Source organism: Schistocerca gregaria, chromosome 3, assembly GCF_023897955.1.
Source record: "Schistocerca gregaria isolate iqSchGreg1 chromosome 3, iqSchGreg1.2, whole genome shotgun sequence".
NCBI lineage: Eukaryota > Metazoa > Arthropoda > Insecta > Orthoptera > Acrididae > Schistocerca > Schistocerca gregaria.
The window spans coordinates 167,937,188-167,956,840 of NC_064922.1; the positions used below are offsets into that span (position 1 = coordinate 167,937,188).

The 19,653-nt window shown below is 44.0% G+C and overlaps 1 protein-coding gene across 3 annotated transcripts in view; it reads left to right on the forward strand.

Moving 5' to 3' along the window:
* Positions 1–19,653, forward strand: part of LOC126355778 (tyrosine-protein phosphatase Lar) — a 1,814,905-nt gene that overhangs the window by 1,659,636 nt on the left and 135,616 nt on the right. The gene's annotated exons all lie outside the window — the stretch shown is intronic.

Consider the following 19,653-nt stretch of genomic DNA (forward strand, 5'->3'; position numbering starts at 1 on the left):
CTTTGACTCAAAGGACCATATGACATGTATCCACTGATCAGCCTTCCAGAATTTATGCTCCTGACATGTTTTACGCTTCTTTCCATTGGTTGTCCTCACTAAAGGTTTCGGTATAGCAGCTCGTCCAAGAATATTCGCTTTATGGAGTTCTCGGCGGACGGTGTTGTTAGATATGAGGTCTCTAAGATGGCTATTGAGCTCTGCAGTCAATTTATCTGCCGTAGGTTTGTGTTGTTTTGACACAATTCGTGTTAGTGTCGAAGATCTGTGTCATTTAGTTCTGATTTCGGCCCACTATTACGGTTACACAATGATGTCTTTCCATGTTTTGTGAGGCTGTCATGACTGTTGAAACAGTTACTCTTGGGACATTCAAGAAGTTGGCTGTCTTGGTTCCTGATGCCTCAGCTAGTCGGGCCCCCACAATCTGCCTTCTTTGGAACTCTGTAAGGTCTTTCATTGCACGTCGACCTCGCAGACAACCTTGTCTGATTTCTAGCCCATAGTGAGCAAGCACAGTTCAGTACCACACGTGCCTTACCTGCGTTGTTGACCGTCAAACACAACCATCCCGTTACTACCACTGTTCACATTATTTTACCTATCGTCTGTACTTAACTTGTATTTCTCTAAGTGTACAAGGACTTTTTACAAATAGTGCAACCAGAAATAGAGTCCGGCTATCACGATGTGAATAACGATGAGGCACCCTGAAGTAAGCACGAACTATGGCGTCATCGGGATGAGGCTCCAGGGGCAAGTGGTTTGAGCGGTTACCGCCGGTTACGGTCGCAGGTTCGAATCCTGCCTCGGGCATGGATGTGTGTGATGTCCTTAGGTTAGTTACGTTTAAGTAGTTCTAAGTTCTAGGGGACTGATGACCTCAGAAGTTAAGTCCCATAGTGTTGAGAGCCATTTGAACCATTTTTGGTTACCGCCGGCCGTCCTCTATTCCGGCGGCAGAGAGCGTTCGTAGTAGAGTTAAGTGTGGCTCAGCGGACGCGCGCCATTGGATCCGTCGGATTCCGCGCGACAGTTATCTGCGTCAGAGGGCAACTTGTCATTCCGTTACCAACCCTGATATTCCGTGGAGCGGTATCGATATGTGATATCACAACAAGGACGAACGCTTGCTCGAAATTATGCGACCAGTTAAGCGAGTGTTAATTCTGTGTGTATGTACATTGCAAAATACTTATTGAATAGGAAATCACAGAACTGTGGAGGCTTCCAGCTTTCACCATCTATTCCATCAGAGTTGCCGTTTGTTCCATCTAACATCTACAGAATTCATTATTTATAGCACAGAACACCACAGCACATAGCACATAAACTCGGCCACTACGCCTCTCCGCTTCTTTTGATGCCCATTGGTGGGCGACAGTACCCCGTACCGGCTGTGGCCGTGTAAAGAAAAGACTGATGTTTGACATGCTCCATAATTTGTCTCAATCCTGAGGCAGAATCGCCTAGCATATGTTATTGAGCTCGTGTGTCCGAGGTCATTTTACCGGCAACTAATAATCCCAACCACTGTAAACAATACTGAGACTTATCTTACTTTTTTCGGATTAGGCCATTTTGTACGCCTCAGATGATTGGATCTCCCCTTTTTAAGTGTAACGTGAATAGTCTAATGCGATTGAGATCTCGAAAATTCCTTCCTTGATCTGATGGTAAGCAATTTTCTGTGACCTATAGCCGGTGTCTACCCGACTGTCCCCTCTTCACGTTTCCTATTGTGCACTACTGGCCATTAAAATTGCCACACCAAGAACAAATGCAGATGATAAACGGGTATTCATTGGATAAATATATCATACTAGAACTGTAACGTGATTACATTTTGACGCAGTTTTGGTGCACAGATCGTGAGAAATCAGAACCCATAACAACCACCTCTGGCCGTAATAACGGCCTTGATACGCTTGGGCATTGAGTCAAACAGAGCTTGGATGGCGTGTACAGGTACAGCTGTCCACGCAGCTTCAACACGATACCGCAGTTCATCAAGAGTAGTGACTGGCGTATTGTGACGAGCCAGCTCATCGGTGAACCTCAAAGTTTTCATTTCTTCTCCATGGATTTAGGATGCAGGTGAAATCAGGGGAAGTTATGGCAAAACTTTTTGTTTTGTTACAATTACAAGGCATATGAAACCGAAACTGACAGTGGAGCGTACGAACCAAAACAGGGACCAGCTTGGGAGCTACTGATTTAGAACATCCAAGCAGCTGACCACATAGCGAATAAAAGTAGGAGATAATCCTGGGTTCTGACAGATTTTGTCCGTTTGCGGTTCGGTTTGAGTGACCTCGCGTGCCTGCGGTCTTGTGTGTTTTGTTGACGTTGCCTCGTAGTCATGACTTGTGGGCCGTCCCTTGGTGGAGAGGGGCGTCCGCGCCTAGTTAGCGGCAGAGAGCGCGACGCTATCTGCTGGCGCGGCGACAGCGGTGCGCGGTGTAACTCAGGGCCTGCACGTCCTATCTGCGTGACGTTTACTGCGCGCGTAAATCACGGCTCGCCAGTCCGGCGTCCCCGGTCGAACCCCGGCGACGGCTGCGCTGCCATCGGACCGACACGGCCGCATCGCGACCCGACGCACTAAATTACGTTTACCTGCCACTGCCGCCGTAAAGTTGGCACCGCCGCGCACCTTCCTCGCATCTGTCCTGAGTCACACTTCATCGCGAATATTACTCGACAGTGACGCCGGGTATTCTGCGATGACACTGCGGCCAGCATGGCGAGGTAGCGAACAAACGAGACAGTTACGTCACGTTAGTGCTAGAGCATTGCTCCAGCGTTTAGGATCCTTATCAGGCATGCGTGACTGTACACACCGAACGAACGAGTTGGAAGACACGTTGCTAGGGTAGTAACAGGTCACTATAGCGAACCATTATCCCCTCGCAATACCAAGGGAGGGTGTTCAAATGGTTCAAATGGCTCTGAGCACTATGGGACTCAACTGCTGTGGTCATTAGTCCCCTAGAACTTAGAACTACTTAAACCTAACTAACCTAAGGATATCACACACATCCATGCCCGAGGCAGGATTCGAACCTGCGACCGTAGCAGTCGCACGGTTCCGGACTGCGCGCCAAGAACCGCGAGACCACCGCGGCCGGCAAGGGAGGGGCGATAAATGTTCAGATGTGTGAGAAATCTTATGGGACTTAACTTCTGACGTCATCAGTCCCTAAGCTTACACACTACTTAACCTAAATTATCCTAAGGACAAACACACACACACCCATGAAACTTCCTGGCAGATTAAAACTCTGTGCCCGACCGAGACTCGAACTCGGGACCTTTGCCTTTCGCGGGTAAGTCTCGGTCGGGCACACAGTTTTAATCTACCAGGAAGTTTCTTATCAGGCCACACTCCGCTGCAGAGTGAAAATCTCATTCTGGAAACATCCCCCAGGCTGTGGCTAAGCCATGTCTCCGCAGTATCCTGTCTTTCAGGAGTGCTAGTTCTACAAGGTTCGCAAGAGAGCTTCTGTAAAGTTTAAAGTTTGGAAGGGAGGAGACGAGGTGTTGGCAAAAGTAAAGCTGTGAGGACCGGACGTGAGCCGTGCTTCGGTAGCTCAGGTGGTAGAGCACTTGTCCGCGAAAGACAAAGGTCCCGGGTTTGTGTGCCCGACCGAGACTCGATTTTAATCTGCCAGGAAGTTTCACACTCCGCTGCAGAGTGAAAATCTCATTCTACACACACACACACACACACACACACACACACACACACACACACACACACACACATGCCCGAGGGAGAACTCGAACCTCCGCCGGGACCAGGCGCACAGTCCATCACTGCAGCGCCTTAGACCGCTGGGCTAGTCCCGCGCGGCTGGGGGCGATAGTATTATAATCTAGTCTGTTTCTTTATATTTTAAAATTTTCAAAACAATATTTATTGTTTTTAATGAATTCTTGTATCATATTCCAAGTATGTTTTAAATTTTTCGGTAAAACTAAACCAAAAATTTAAATCTCTGTAGTAGTTTTATGGGTGGGCCCGAAATATCTCTCCCCCCCCCCCCCCCCCGTTGGTTACGCGCGCTATGGAAAGTTCCTTGGTATTGAGAATCTAAGTCACGTGTATAAAACAGTTTCAAACGTCTGATTACTTTACAAATGAGTTACTGTCTTACATATTGACGGTAAGTGTGTAAGCATGAAAAGGTTTGAAATTATCACTACATTTTGTTGGAAGTCGCAGAGTCCTCTCATTATGAAACTCTGAATGAATAGCGTCTGGGTAATTTGCGCTTCATTGCAAACAGAATCAAGTTTTTCGAACATCTAAATGTCTATGACGCCATATCTCCTCAACCGTGTGTCGTACAGTGATAAAATCTTGCAGGTAATTTCAGTGGTATATGTTGATACCTATCTGGAAACTGTGTTCCATATAGAGTCAGTAGTAAAGAAATAATAAAAAATTTTGTACGCTGCTCACGGAAACAGCTGGAGCCAAGAAGCACTATTAAAATTTCAGTTAAAAAAGTGTCTCGGCTGTATAAAACAATTTATTTTAATTTTAAAATGTGATCGGTTTCGATCTGAGTGAGATCAACTTCAGCACAGTTGCTCCACGATGACTGATGGAGACAGTGGTACAGAGGAGTTGATCGTGACGCCTTCCCATAGCGGTTCCTCCTCAATGCCGCTGTCTCCAACAATACTGGAGTAACTGATGTGAAGATAACCAATCGGGGTTATGTTCAAATGCTCAAATGCGTGTGAAATCTTATGGGACTTAACTGCTAAGGTCATCAGTCCCTAAGCTTACACACTACTTAACCTAAATTATCGTATGGACAAACACACACATACCCATGCCCGAGGGAGGACTCGAACCTCCGCCGGGACCAGCCGCACAGTCCATGACTGCAGCGCGAAGAGCCATCGGCTAATCCCGCGCGGCCGGGTTTATGTTTAGCACACTTGATTCACATTTGAGATGACGACGGTCCAAACCATCCTGATCTAGGTTGTCCGTGATTTCCCTAAATCGCTTAAGGCAAATGTCGGGGTTGTTCCCTCGAAAGGAAACGGCCGCTTTCCGTCTCCATCCTCCCCTGATCCGAGCTTGTGCTCCCTCTCAAATTACCTCATTGTCGGCGTGATGTTAACCACTAATATTCATTCTTCTCTTGGCGTGAAGGTGATCTAACGCATATCCGAAACCAGACACCTTTTAAAACAATGCCTGTTTACTGCATGAACAACGAAAACGTAGCAATTGGAAAGATGCAGAGGCATGTTTTGATGTATTTATACGTCTTATAATAAACCTACGTGTACAAACTGATTAATACTTTACCTGATATATACTGAAGCGCCAAAGAAATTGGTATAATCACGCTTATTTAAATACAGAAATATGTAAAAAGGCAGAATACGGCGCTGCGGTCGGCAACGCCTATATGAGACAAGTGTCTGGCGCAGTTGTTAGATCGGTCAGTGCTGCTACAATTGCTATCAAGATTTAAATGAGTTTGAACGTGGTGTTATAGTTGGCGCACGGGCGATGGGACACAGCATCTACGAGGTAGCGACGAAATGGGTATTTTCCCTACGACCATTTCACGAGTGCATCGTGAATGTCAAGAATCCGGTAAAACATCAAATCTCCGACATCTCTGGGGCCGGAAAAGGATCCTGCAAGAACCGGACCAACGACGACTGAAGAGAATCGTTCAACGTTACAGAAATGCAACCCTCCCGCAAGATGCTGCAGATTTCAATGCTGCACCATCAAAAAGCGTCAGCGTGCGAACCTTCAACGAAACATCATCGATATGGGCTTTCGGAGCCGAAGGCTCACTCGTGTACCCTTGATGACTGCACGACACAAAGCTTTACGCCTCGTCTGGGTCCATCAACACCGACATTGGACTCCTGAGTACTGGAGACACATTGCCTGTTCGGACGAGTCTCATTTCAAATTTTATCGAGCAGATAGACGTATACGGGTCTGGTGACAACCTCATTAATCCATGGACCCTACATGTCAGCAGGGGACTGTTCAAGCTGGTGGAGACTCTGTAATGGTGTGGGACGTGTACAGTTGGATTGACATGCGACCCCTGACACGTCTAGATAGGACTCTGACAGGTGACACGTTCCTAAACATCCTGTCTGATTACCTGCATCCATTCATGTCGTTTGTGCATTCCGACGGACTTCAGCAATTCTAGCAGGACAATGCGACACCTCACACGTTCAGAATCGCTACAGAGCGGCTCCAGGAACATTCTTCTGAGTTTAAATACTTCCGCTAGCCAGTAAACTCCCCAGACATGAACATTATAGAGCATATCTGGCATGCCTTGCAACGAGCTGTTCAGAAGAGATATCAACCCCATCGTAGTCTAAATGATTTATGGACATCCCTGCACGATTCGTGGTGTCAGTTCCCTCCAGAACTACTTCAGACATTAGCCGAGTACATGCCACGCCGTGTTCCGGCACTTCTGCGTGCTAGCGGGGGCCATACAAGATATTAGGCAGTTGCACCAATTTTTTTTGGCTCTTCAGTGTATAGGCACGGTAGAGCGAGTGATAATTCAGACATTTTATAGCGTATTGCTCATTGTGAGGGAACCAGCAGAGGTAACATTACCTTTAAAGAACAAAGTTTTTACCACAATTCAACAAGTAAAAAACCTATCACGAAGTCGTAAAATGAATACTGGTTAAATCGTAGATTAAACTATTAATAAAATTCCTTTCATTGTAAGATGAAACTATGTCTCCCTCCAGGTCTATACAATAAAAATACAGCATTTCTTAAAGTACGTCCTTGTGAACAAAAAATAAACGTCTTTTGCAAGTGGCTATATACAGGCAAAATTGATAAATAGCAGCAGGCAGTTACTGCATGACACCATTATTCGAAGACATTGGTACAGAGTCTTAACTCATTACCTTTAATATTTACAAACTATCACGCAAGTTTTGAGACTGTTTATCTATAACCGTGTTACATTACGGTTCAGTTTTTCTGTTATATGAAATGGGCATTGTAAATATCTTTATAAACATTAATTACTGTTTTGTTCACTTCATACAAGCAGTATCAAATATTTTAGAAGAAATACTGTAAAAAGTTGCATGAATAGGTTAACCACACACAAGGTAACCCCTGCTGAATCCTGATGATTGGTTTGTGGGATGCTCAACTACACGGTCATCAGCACCTATACAAAGTCCTAATATTTTCAGAGTTCAATTTTTTTTACACATTCTGTGTTCAAATGTGTGTGAAATCTTATGGGACTTAACTGCTAAGGTCATCAGTCCCTAAGCTTACACACTACTTAACCTAAATTATCCTAAGGACGAACACACCCACCCATGCCCGAGGGAGGACTCGAACCTCCGCCGGGACCATACACATTCTAGTCTAGCTACTGTGACGAATGATGATGATAATGATGAAGACAACACCCAGTCGCCGGCTCTCTGTAAATTAGCAGAGAACTGAGGTGAATACTACATTCCCTTCTTCTTTTTTTGTTTTTAATGAAGAGAACTGTGGAGAGCGTAGGTGTGCGCCGTCTCCTGCTGAAAAGTGTAACGGAAGCTCAGGGAAGCAGGTTTGCATTAGGTTTCTCCGCGGGAACTCGTAAAAAAGGCCAATCGTGGGCCGGTCGCATCCTTGGTGCGCCACATCAAGAGAGAGCGCCGTGGATGACGGAGGGAGTGGCGGGGAGTGGGTAGCAAGGTAGCGAGGTGTATCGGCGGAGGCGGCGCACCTGTCGGCGTGCGGGTCTCTCCATCAATCAATGGCCGCCAGCCGCCAGGCGGCGAGGCTTTTAGGAAATGAGAACTCCTGCCTGCACCAGCGACGTCGCACGCCTCGCCTCGCAGACGCTGCTTCCCGCCCCTCCCCCCCCCCCCCTGTCTTCCTCCTGCGACATGACGTCACGCGCGCGTAATATTTTATTACGAGGTTACTTTGTCATCTCGCGAATGGACCTGGGAGTCACGAGGCGCCCGTAACGAAGCCGGCGGCGGGCCCCAATCCCTTTCTGCCTTGAGAGCTGCTCTGTTTCCAACTGTCTGCTGTGTGCTCTTTCTGTCCGCTGTGTGTTATAGCGATACCTACTATTGGTACGTACGTCCACTCGCATGCTGTAGAGAATTAGTAAATAGTTTGCTGCTTGATATATATAAACTTATTTCCCGTTTATTGCTTTCACCAGTACATCTGCAAACAAATAGTCAAAACGTATTATAATACAGGGTGCGTCAAAAAAATGTATACACACTTCGAAGCGTCATAGAAAATTTATTTCCCGTTCTACAATGTTAAATTTCTGGAAATGGAAAGCTTGAAGTCCAATTGGAAAAATAAATGTACTTTGCAAATATGATTGTGTTCAAACTGGTGGCCTCCAGCAACAATACATTTATGAGTACGAGTCACCACTGACATCGTACATCGTACCCAAGTGTCCAATGAGATTTCTGCGCACACCGCCTGAATCTCATTCCAAAGTGTGTCCAGGTTACGTGGTTTACGTTTGTACACCTTATCTTTTACTGTGCCCCATAAGAAGAAATCCAGCGGCGTGAGGTCTGGAGAGCGTGCAGGAAACTCGATTGGTCCCCTGCGTCCTATCCACTGGCCTGGCACATTGTGATCCAGGTATGCTCGTACGTCCCTACGATAGTGCAGCGGGGCGCCATCTTGTTAGAAATAAAACTCATCATTACCGTATAATGCACGAATGGCACGGAATATGGAGTCAGCAAGCGTTGTTCGGTACGTTTCTCCAGTAGCAGTACCTTCAAAGCAGAAAGGCCCAATGAGTCCCCTTGCCCACAAACCACACCACACATTTACACCAAGCAAATTCACAGCCTTTTCAACTGTAATGTCAAGATTATCTTCAGCCCAGTACACACAATTGTGCCTATTGACAGTTCCATTGAGTTTGAATTGGGCTTCATCCGACCAAATTATGCTACCCATAAATCCCGGTTCACGTCTCACCATCTCTTGAACCCATTCACAAAATTCTAACCTTCGATCTGGATCGTCGTCACTTAGCTGTTGCACCAGCCTTGGATTGTACACACGAAACTTGCCTTCTTCAGAATGCGTAGCACACTACTAGCGCTTATATTACTTTCACGTCTTCGAACCGCAGCTGCATTCTCAAACTTCCGGTACCACTTAATTATCTGCTTCTACGCTTCAAAGCTCAAACGCACGTCCGCCATGTTGCAGTTACTTCCTTGCCACTGCTGCCAGCTGTTGAAGAAACATAACATTACTTTCTCACAGATATTTAACCTTGTAGAACGGGAAATAAATTGTCCATGACAGTTCAAAGTGTGTATACATTTTTTTGACGCACCCTGCATATGTGAAACATCAAATTATCGAACAACTTTAAAACATTACTGAAAAAATATTACATCCAACTACTAGGGTTAACACAAATAGTTTACTCAAAATTGATATCAGGATATGAGTGCAATACCCAACGACTGCCCGGCAAGCCGCGCGGTCTTACAAATAGGCTCGGAGGATTCGTGTCGAGGCCCGGTGTACCGGCTAGCCGGTGGATGGTTTTTAAAGCGGTTTTCCATTTGCCTCGGCGAATGCGGGTTGATTCCCGCTATTCCGCCTCAGTTACACTATATCTGCGATTGCTGCACAAACACTGTCTCCACGTACGCGTACACCGTAGTTATTCTACGACGAAAACTTTTGGGGTTACACTCGTCAGGTATGAGGCGTTCTCGGAGGGTTCACTAGGGGCCGAACCGCACAATAACCCTGCGCTGGGTATGGGGCAGCGTTGGGGTGAGTGGACTGCTGTAGCCTGTTGTGGGGTTATGAACCACTGAGGGGTACGGCGTGGACGAAGAATCTCCGTTCTAGGTCCCTGGTTTAAATACACACAATACACAATACCCAATGCAAAAAAAGTCTTATAAAATACATATTGTATAAATATAAATAAATGCGATTATTTGCAGATGTGCTAATGAAGGCCAAAAGCCGAAATAAGCTTGTGTAAATAAATAAAATATCAAGCTGCAGACTGTCTACTAATTCTCTGCATAATATCCAAAAAAGTAATGCTTTGCACTCTTGCTATTGTCGAGTGGCTGTTAGTGTCCGGATTTTCATGCACTATCAAATCGTAAAATATGCATACGGTGACCATATTTCCAAATGGAAAAAAAAACTGTGTGGGTATTGGAAATAATCTTCATGTGGACCACAGTTGCTTGCTTACTTTTTTACACAAGCTTTCTCGACGTTCTTAAGTAACTTTTTCTTGGATTTCATGTTACCACTGTGTTGAGAAGAAGTGATATCTTTAACACATTCTTTGCACATTGTACAGAAATTCTGTTTCCTTCATATTACTTAATAAGGAAAATATCCATTCCATAGCTGCATTGTGAGTAGGGATTGCAATAAAGGTATTGCACAATTTTCAAAAGTTGTGAGTAGTCGCCTCCATGCCGATTGTTCGAAAATCACAAAGCCAAGTCGCCGTACCGCGACAGTCTACAATCGGCTGAAGTGTTGCCAACCTACTTTTGCCTCTTGCCAATTTATGCCCATTTTCAGTTCCGGTCCGCCAAATGTCACTTGACACCACAGAACAATAACTTGACATGGAAATCCAAAAATCATGGTTTTTTTTACTGTTTTATAAATGTTTAACCGGGGTTGTAACTGAGCTATAAAAATCAGGTGATTTGGTAACCCTAAATATGCATGCATTCATGCAGTATCATGTCACAAAGCATAAGGTAATAAAACATTGCGCAAATGCAGTATCAAAATTCAATTCTATATTTCTATTTTCTCCAAAACAGCACACAACAACCGTTCCTCCAAATCTTTTTCACTTAAAGCTCAAAAGTTGATCTGAAAGAACAATTCTGCGCATAGAACATGAAATTTATAGTGTAGAAGACGTGACAAGTGCATATTTAAAGGTAAGAAATTTCAGGCAATGTGAGGAGCGGTAACTAAACTTTATAATTTGACACAAGCGTTCATTATATCCCGTGCGGTACAGACATCAGCCGCTTTCCTTTGTTAGCGACAATGAAAAGTATGAACCGCCAACAGACTTCGTAATACAAATGCAGGAACGATATTGTTTAGTGGCGTGTTGTTACCGTATTTTACACACAGTCCTACAAACCAACGCTCTGTTCAGAGCTGCTTAAATTTTTCGTTCCCAAAATAGTGAATTGTATACATTTTATTAATTGCATATTGAACTTACTTAAGAGGAGATTGTGGTGAGTGAGTAAAGAGCGGGTGAGATACGCGGCGTAGAGGGAAGTGTGTCCTGCTCCGCTGCCAACATACTGTTCATGTCACAATAATTTCATGCTCATGTACAATAATTCGTACCGTTCACCGTAGAGATCAAAAATTGGCGGCAGTGACACAAGACACGGAGTACGTTGATTTCTACCAACGTCTACCTCGCCGCCCTACGCGCTTGCCCTTACTAATAAAGTTCGCAAGATTACTCATATACTGCACCACTGACTTAACTCATGTGAAAATAGTGCTTTCAAGCGGTAAGTCACTGTAATATATACACTGAAGCGAGAAAAATAGTATAATGCATTATAAATGTCTAAAATCAGAGTTGTTTCTTTTTTGAGTCATCAGTCTTCTGGCTTTTTGATGGAGCCGGCCGAGGTGGCCGAGCGGTTCTACGCGCTTCAGTCCGGAACCGCGCGACTGCTAAGGTCGCAGGTTCGAATCCTGCCTCGGTCGTGGATGTGTGTGATGTCCTTAGGTTAGTTAGGTTTAAGTAGGTCTAAGTTCTAGCTGACTGACCTCAGATGTTAAGTCCCATAGTGATCAGAGCCGTTTGAACCAATTTTGATGGGGCTCGCCACGAATTCCTCTCCTTTGCCAACCTCTTCATCTCATTGTAGCACTTGCAATCTACGTTCAGGGACCGTTTACCAAGCAGTTTGGCCCCTGCCCCCCTCTCTAAACCAGCCAACCAACATACGTCCTCAGTTATGTGCTGCACGTATTCCAACTTCTGTCTTCCTCTGCAGGTTTTGCCCTCTACAGCGCCTTCTGGTACCATGGAAGTCATTCCCTGACGTCTTAACAGATGTTCTGTCATCCTGTCCCTTCTCGTTGTCAGTGTTTTCCACATATTCCTTTCCTCTCCGATTCTGCACAGAACCTCCGCGTTCCCCACCTTATCAGTCCATCTAATTTTCAACATTCGATTATAGGACCACATCTCATATCCTTCGAAACACTTCTGTTCCGTTTTTTCTACAGTCTGCGTTTCACTGGCATACAAAGTTATGCTCCAAACATACATTCTCAGAAACTTCTACCTCAAAGTAAGGCCGCACTTCTTTATGAATCTCCATTTTCATATGCCAGTATCAGACGTAAAATATTATAACTAAGATGACGTTCCTATTCTACTTCCTCAAGCCATCTTGCCTTCATATCTTGTCCTGCATAAATTTTCCAGTATCTTCCGGTATTGGCAAACCCGGTTACTGCTTTCCCAAATGGGACGCGTTTCTACAGTCCACCTAGCTAGAACTTTTCGAATATAGAAGTTAACTTTCGCTCAAACTAAGCTGACACTCGGTGCGGTGGCTGATGGAAGCGATCACAAATGGGAAATGCCTTTATGGTTGCTCCCATCAACCACCGCGCTGAGTGTCAGCTAGTTTGAGCGAACAATAACTCCTACAGGTTTTTTCTGTTTGCTTGTGTGCCTTCTCTATTTACTCTTTTCCCATCCTTTGGAGTCCATTTGTGTACAAGATACTAATTTATTTTGCATTCTTTGCCAACGCTTCATACTGCTGTACTTAGGGAATCATGCGATGCTACGCAAGTATGTGGAATACATGCCTTGTCCCATTTTGCCACTGTGACACTATCACATTGGCTAAAATATGCACTTGTATCTCTTAATACAATATCTTTAAGGTTTGTAATCCAGTTTGTAACTTATGAGTACTTGTTTTTTTTCGCTCGTTTAATATTTAGTCACACACACTGCACGGACTGCAATTACTGTTACGGTCTGATTTCATGTTTCGCTTAGCATGTTTTCAACAATTTCCTCTTGTGGCTCCTTCCTGTAGCTTTAATCGCGGAACACTGTGACATTCAAGTTTTAATGTGTTGAAACAAATTGATGGTTAACGGATCGATCCATTTTAGCGAAGCACGGGCACAATTGAAAACAGTGTATTTCTGAATAAAATAAATTATACCCGATTGGCAGTCGTGTCACGCTACCGCAAGTAGATTGCGTCAAGCGTAAATGAGTGGGAGATAATTCGTCCTGTTTTGTCGTTAATTTGTTTCCACTGGTGGGTGGTTGCCATAACAGTAATTTCAGAGCTCCCGCCTTGCACGCATCAACAAAATGCCATTTGTGGAAACTGCATCAGCCTGAAATACAACAGCCCGCAAAATAAAATTTACTCTGAATATTATTTGCTGAACTTCGTATGACGCATTGCGTCGTGGGAGCCACATATAAATGTTTCGGTAGGTTCTTTGAAATTATCAGGCAATGCTCGAACGTTTACGCGGTAGTTCTTGTGAGATTAAAAAAGCAGAAGCGCGATTGGAGGGAGCGTAGCTTTTATTTACTACTTATGCAAACTTATTTAGTTGTGATTAATGGCACATTTCTAACACTTTTGTTCTGTACTCTAGCTACCACGAATGGTAAAAAGGGACACACACAGACATAGTGATGACGATGTTTCGTTTGTGGGGCGCTCAACTGTTAGGTCATCAGCGCCCGTGCAGATTCCCTGTCGGTACACAGTCCAATCTAGCCACTGTCACGAATGATGATAGAATGATGAGGACAACACAAGCACCCAGTCCCCGGGTAGAGAAAATCCCCAACCCAGCCGGGAATCGAGCCCGGTACCCTATGATCTAGAGGCAGCAACGCTAGCTACTAGACCACGAGCTAAGGACTCCAGACATGGTGAAAACCAGTCGTTGTAGCACAGTGAGACTGGCAGAATACAGATATAGACCGGGCGATAAATGGAGTTGATAATGATGGATTTGTATTCCAAATTACAAAAAATGGTTCAAATGGCTCTGAGCACTATGGGACTTAACATCTGAGGTCATCAGTCGCCTAGAACTTAGAACTACTTAAACCTAACTAACCTAAGGACATCACACACATCCATGCCCGAGGCAAGATTCGAACCTGCGACCGTAGCGGTCGCGCGGTTCCAGACTGAAGCGCCTAGAACCGCTCGACTGCTACAGCCGGATCCAAATTACAAAACATAATCCACTTCATATTTCAGATTGCACTGGCGCTGAGTCGAAAATGGACAGCAGGAGATGCTAACAGCAAGAAAGCTCTGTGTAACGGCACCTACCCCAGAGTACAGGAAATAAAATGTGTTATTAAATCAACCATAGAGATATCTCATAAGCTATAGTACTTGTCAGCCCGAATACTTGTTTTGGACACTGTAGTGCTTTACTAGGCATTGTTCTGTTGAAGACAGTACGTCTTTGCCATCTTGCTACTTTTGAATAGATGGTTCAAATTGCTCTGAGCACCATGGGGCTTAACATCTGTGGTCATCAGTTCCCTAGAACTTAGAACTACTTAAACCTAACTAACCTAAGGATATCACACACATCTATGCCCGAGGCAGGATTCGAACCTGCGACCGTAACGGTCGCGCGGCTCCAAACTGAAGCGCCTAAAACCGCTCGGTCACAACGGCCGTCTTATGAGTAACAGAATCCTGTTTATATATGCCTGGCTTTGTACTGAAGCGGCCTTTACTATGGTGTTTCTATTTATTTTTATTTTTTAAGGATACTGCGTTTTCTAGCGCTTTATGTTAAACCGTACTTCTTTTTTAATTTCTACAAGACCCCTTTTGTTTCACAAACCAGCGTTTTTCGAATAAGGCTTGAATTAAGCATTGACAATTTCAATTCTGGTACGAGTAATGTTATTTTTGATAGGATGATACCGATGTAGAACAAGAGTGTTCCGTGGGCGACCCAGATCTTTATATACCATCACTCATTGTCAGACGGTCCAACGTTTCCAGTTTCTAGGGGAATCTAGTGAGACTCTGATCGCATACGCAAGCAAAGCGACCGAAAATTTGGTTACACCTAGTTCATATGCAACCTAATGTATAGGTAATTCGGTCGCGATTTTAACTGATCAAAGCTACCAGGAAATCTAGTCCACCTTAGCCTGAGGTAGTTCTACAAATCTAATCGTTCCACAGCTCTAGCAGACAGAACCAAAATTTCTTTAACATGATTTGCATTGCAACGTGTTGTGCATTCTGTTGTCCAAGAATGATCGCATTCTTATAGTTTTGTGGCATTTCCAACCTAGATAGAGGTATTGCAATGAGAGACAGTAAATACTAAGGGAAACGTCGATACATGTCGATAACTCTTGCATGTGCACCATAATTCACAACAATCCCCAATAAATGACTCTACCCGCATTTTACATACTTGTGTCAATTTCTATAATATTTCCCCTTATTACGAACCTCCAAAGAATTAACAGAGCACTCATGGATCCAAAACTTCCACGTATTTGCATTAAAATAAGATTGGTTACAGCAGATCTAACTGTTGATCACATCTTATTGACAGACTTCTCTGAGTTCAGATTGCACTTCAAAGCAATATCTCTACGGTTTTCCACAAATACACAAAGTGACCTATAGTGTGATGTAGTACCACGTGTTTCTGGGGACAGTCTGTTATCAGTGGCGCAATTTCTTAACGGTGTCGAAATCTCGCAACTGCGGGATTCGCCCGTAAAAACTGGCGTTATTGTACCAGGAATAGTCATGTAGTTTTAATTTTCATCCCGAAAAAATAAAGGTAATTAATTTTAATGTCGGTTCATATAGTGTAGCAAGAAGAGGTGAGTAGGTAAGACACCCTGAGGCATCAAGGAATTCTCATTTTGGTGAAGCTGGGAAGTGTGAATGGCGATAAAAATTGTAGAGGGTAAGGTTTACGTGCTAGTTAGCAGATTCAAATGAGTCGGTATCACTATTGTCCAGTCTCTCTCTCTCTCTCTCTCTCTCTCTCTCTCTCTCTCTCTCTCTCTCCCCCTCTCTAACATAGGAATAGCATTGCAGAGTGCCAGGGAAAGATCCGCGAAGCAGGAGCGTGGATGGACACAGGTCTGCGTTGTGTTAACGACGTGTAAGCCCCGGGCATGCACACCGACGCTGAATAATTCATGCCGCCACCGTGAAAGAAAACTTGTGCTCCGGAAGGATTATCTGTTTGCTCGCCGCATTAGGCCAGTTACACCCCTCTGGCTGACTCGCTCCTCTTGCAAATACCCTTCCCTTCCTCCCTTTTTTCTGCTCCCACTTTCCTACCCGACATTAAGCCACTTCAGCTGCGAGGTGATCTGAAGCATTCCCACTGGGAACGGACAGTCGACCATACACTTGGATGACCAAGTAATAATGTGGCAAGGATTATATCCCGCGAAAAGATTAAGTTTCAGGCTTTCGCTTTGACGTCGTAGTCTGCGAGCCTTCGGTCATCTTTTTGTAGTGTTCAGGGCCGCTTTAAGACCCAAGCAACACAAGCTGCAGCTTGAGGCGCCAAGATGAAAGTGGCGCCAGAGGCATCACAAGTGGAAGATTTCTATAAAAGACGTATCACAATTAGTTGCGAATCCTGAGATGGCTGAAAGTGTACGAGGGCAAACGGAACGTCAAGTGATAAGTCGCCTGCGCAGAAAAATGTTCTCGAATCGGCCCTACATCTCGCTGGTCTGTTGAAACATACAGCTAAATGCACCAGCGAATGGCATCAAGTCAGTGGATAGCCAGTGATTGGTAGACAGAAAACGATGGTCCAGATTATTCCGATACGTGAGCATTGCAAGTTACGTGCTAACGACTCACTTGGTGAAATTCCAAAGCCAGATTCGATTACAATGTTTGATATCGGTAACAGTACCTCAGTTGTTCTGATATTACCGAGTTATCGATACAGACAGTACCGCGAGTTTTTGATAATTATGTATTTTTCAACTTTTAGAATATAAATCGAAATACACGAACCAATTTGAGAATAAAATCAAATATATACATAATTATAGAATGCAAAGTGTATATAATACAGGGTGACACAGAATAACGGGAATGTTTGAAATGAGTAGTGGCAGCCATGGGCAGGTGGCAGCACTGCGGTTCCGTATAGTTAGCGAGTAAACAGTCCGCCATTTCAGTAACCATGGATCAGTGGAACGGACAACAGCGTGCGTTAGACATAAAAATGTTTTATAAAAACAGTGATAGTTTGGTAGCGGCGCAGAGGGACTTTCGACGTTTTTATATTTTAGGATCTCATGATGCCGTTCCGTCGAATCACGCGATAACATGTTGGATTAATAACTAAGAAGAGATTGGATCTGCTCTAAAGAAGAAACCAACAAGACGACCAAGAAGTGAGCGTTCTCCAACGAACATTGATGTTGTGCGCGAGTCTGTCTTACGGAGCCCATGGCTTTCAATTCGTAAGCAAGCAGCAGTGGTTGGAATGCACCGGGAGAGTGTTCGCAGAATTCTTCATCTTGATTTAAAATTTCATCCGTGGTGCAACAATTGAAGGTCAACGATTACCGGTTACGACTGGGTGTCTGTCAACAAATGATAACAAAAATAAACAATAACGATTAATTTATAAACTAGTTGTAGAAGTCAGATGAGACACAGTTTCATGTCACAGGTTATGTGAATAAACAGAATTACCGTTACTGGGCAAAAACAAGTTCTAATGACGTTCATGGGCGCCCTTTACACGCTCGTAAAATGAGAGTATGGTGTGGTGTTTCATCACATGGGATTATCGGACCGTAGTTTTTCGCAAACGAACAGGGAAACACAATAACTGTCAATGCCGATCGTTACACCTGCATTGAACAACTTTCCAAACGTTCAAGGAGCCTGGTTTCAACAGGACGGAGCGACGCCACACACTGCATGGCAAATTTGCGAGAATTATTCGGCAACCGTGAGATCTCACGATATGGTAACATTCCATGGTCCCCTAGATCGCCTGATTCATCCATTTGTGATGTTTTCTTGTGGGGCTACGTCAAGAGCAAAGTGTACATGACTTGTCCTAGAACCCTGGATGAGTTAAAACAGATAATTCGGGATGCATTTCACAGTATCCCAGCTGAGATGTTGCAGCGGTCAATGAGGAATCTCAAAAGCAGATTTCACGAATGTATTCGTACAGGAAGACGCCATCTAAAGGACGTAATTTTTAAAAAATGATAATGCCACCAATGTTTCGTAAATGACAAAGTTGTAAGGTTTCAGTTACTATGAATGCAATTTCTTTTCTTCGTCACTTCTAGTTCTATTGGATTGTGGAAATGTTCCCGTTTTCCTGTGTCACCTTGTATATATAAAATATTTCAACAACAAACAAGACTGAGACAGGACACACATATCAAGCTATCCGTCCTTTTTATTATTACAATGCATTCCTTCTTCCGCGTTTGGCCAATTATGGACGGCGTAGAACAAGATATTTGTTGATAGAAGGTGTCCTGGGGCATCATTGTATGATTAATTTCATAATGGAGCGAAGTATGGGCGATGAAAGTTGTTGAAGGAAACATAGGATTCAATATGTGAAGCAGGTTCAAACTGACGTGTACTGTAGTAGTTTTGTAGAGATGAAGGGAGTGACCAAAGCACTTGCGTGGAGAAATGCATCAGACTAGTCTTCAGACTGAACATCACAACAACGAAAACAGCCAACAACCGAATTTGCACTCCGTTTCTAATGACTGCATCGTGGACGGATCGTTAAACCATACTCTCGTTTCCTCCTTAAATGGTTCAAATGGCTGTGAGCCCTATGGGACTTACCATCTGAGATCATCAGTCCCCTAGAATTTAGAACTACTTAAACCTAACTTACCTAAGGATATCACACACATTCATGCTGCCCGAGGCAGGATTCGAAGCTGCGACCGTAGGGGTACCAGATTGAAGCGCCTAGAACCGCTCGGCCACACTGGCTGGCTTTTTTTAGATTTTGACGGACAGGAGGTCGGTGTGTGACGACATTACTTATAAAGTTAAATATGAGGTATGTGAGAAAAGTAATGAGACTGACAACGCTCTGAGCGATCTCAGGGGCGCTGACTTATAAAAAATATGGGGGGGGGGGATGGCATACTGGGGGCCTTGCCCCTGGAAATTTTCTAAATTTTAGATGAAAAAGTAGTGAGTTTTAAAGCTTTTTAAGCATTTTAGAGTCTATGATCAACATTAGAACCCCGAAAACTGGACTCTCCATAAGTCGTCACTTCGGGGAACTCGACAAGCATGACATTTTTTGGCTTTGAAACAAGAACAAAACATAAGCATCGTATTTTCGTAAAAAGCTACTTTAATTTACAGTAATAATCATGCTTATAGATTGTTACAGAGCAGTGAATATATAGCTCCGAAAAGACTGAAATTATATGTAAAAATCCTAAACTATCATTAAAAGAATAAAACATAAAATATTGCTGTTGCACAGTAATAGCACTTTGATTAGTAAGTGAAAAGCTAATTTAA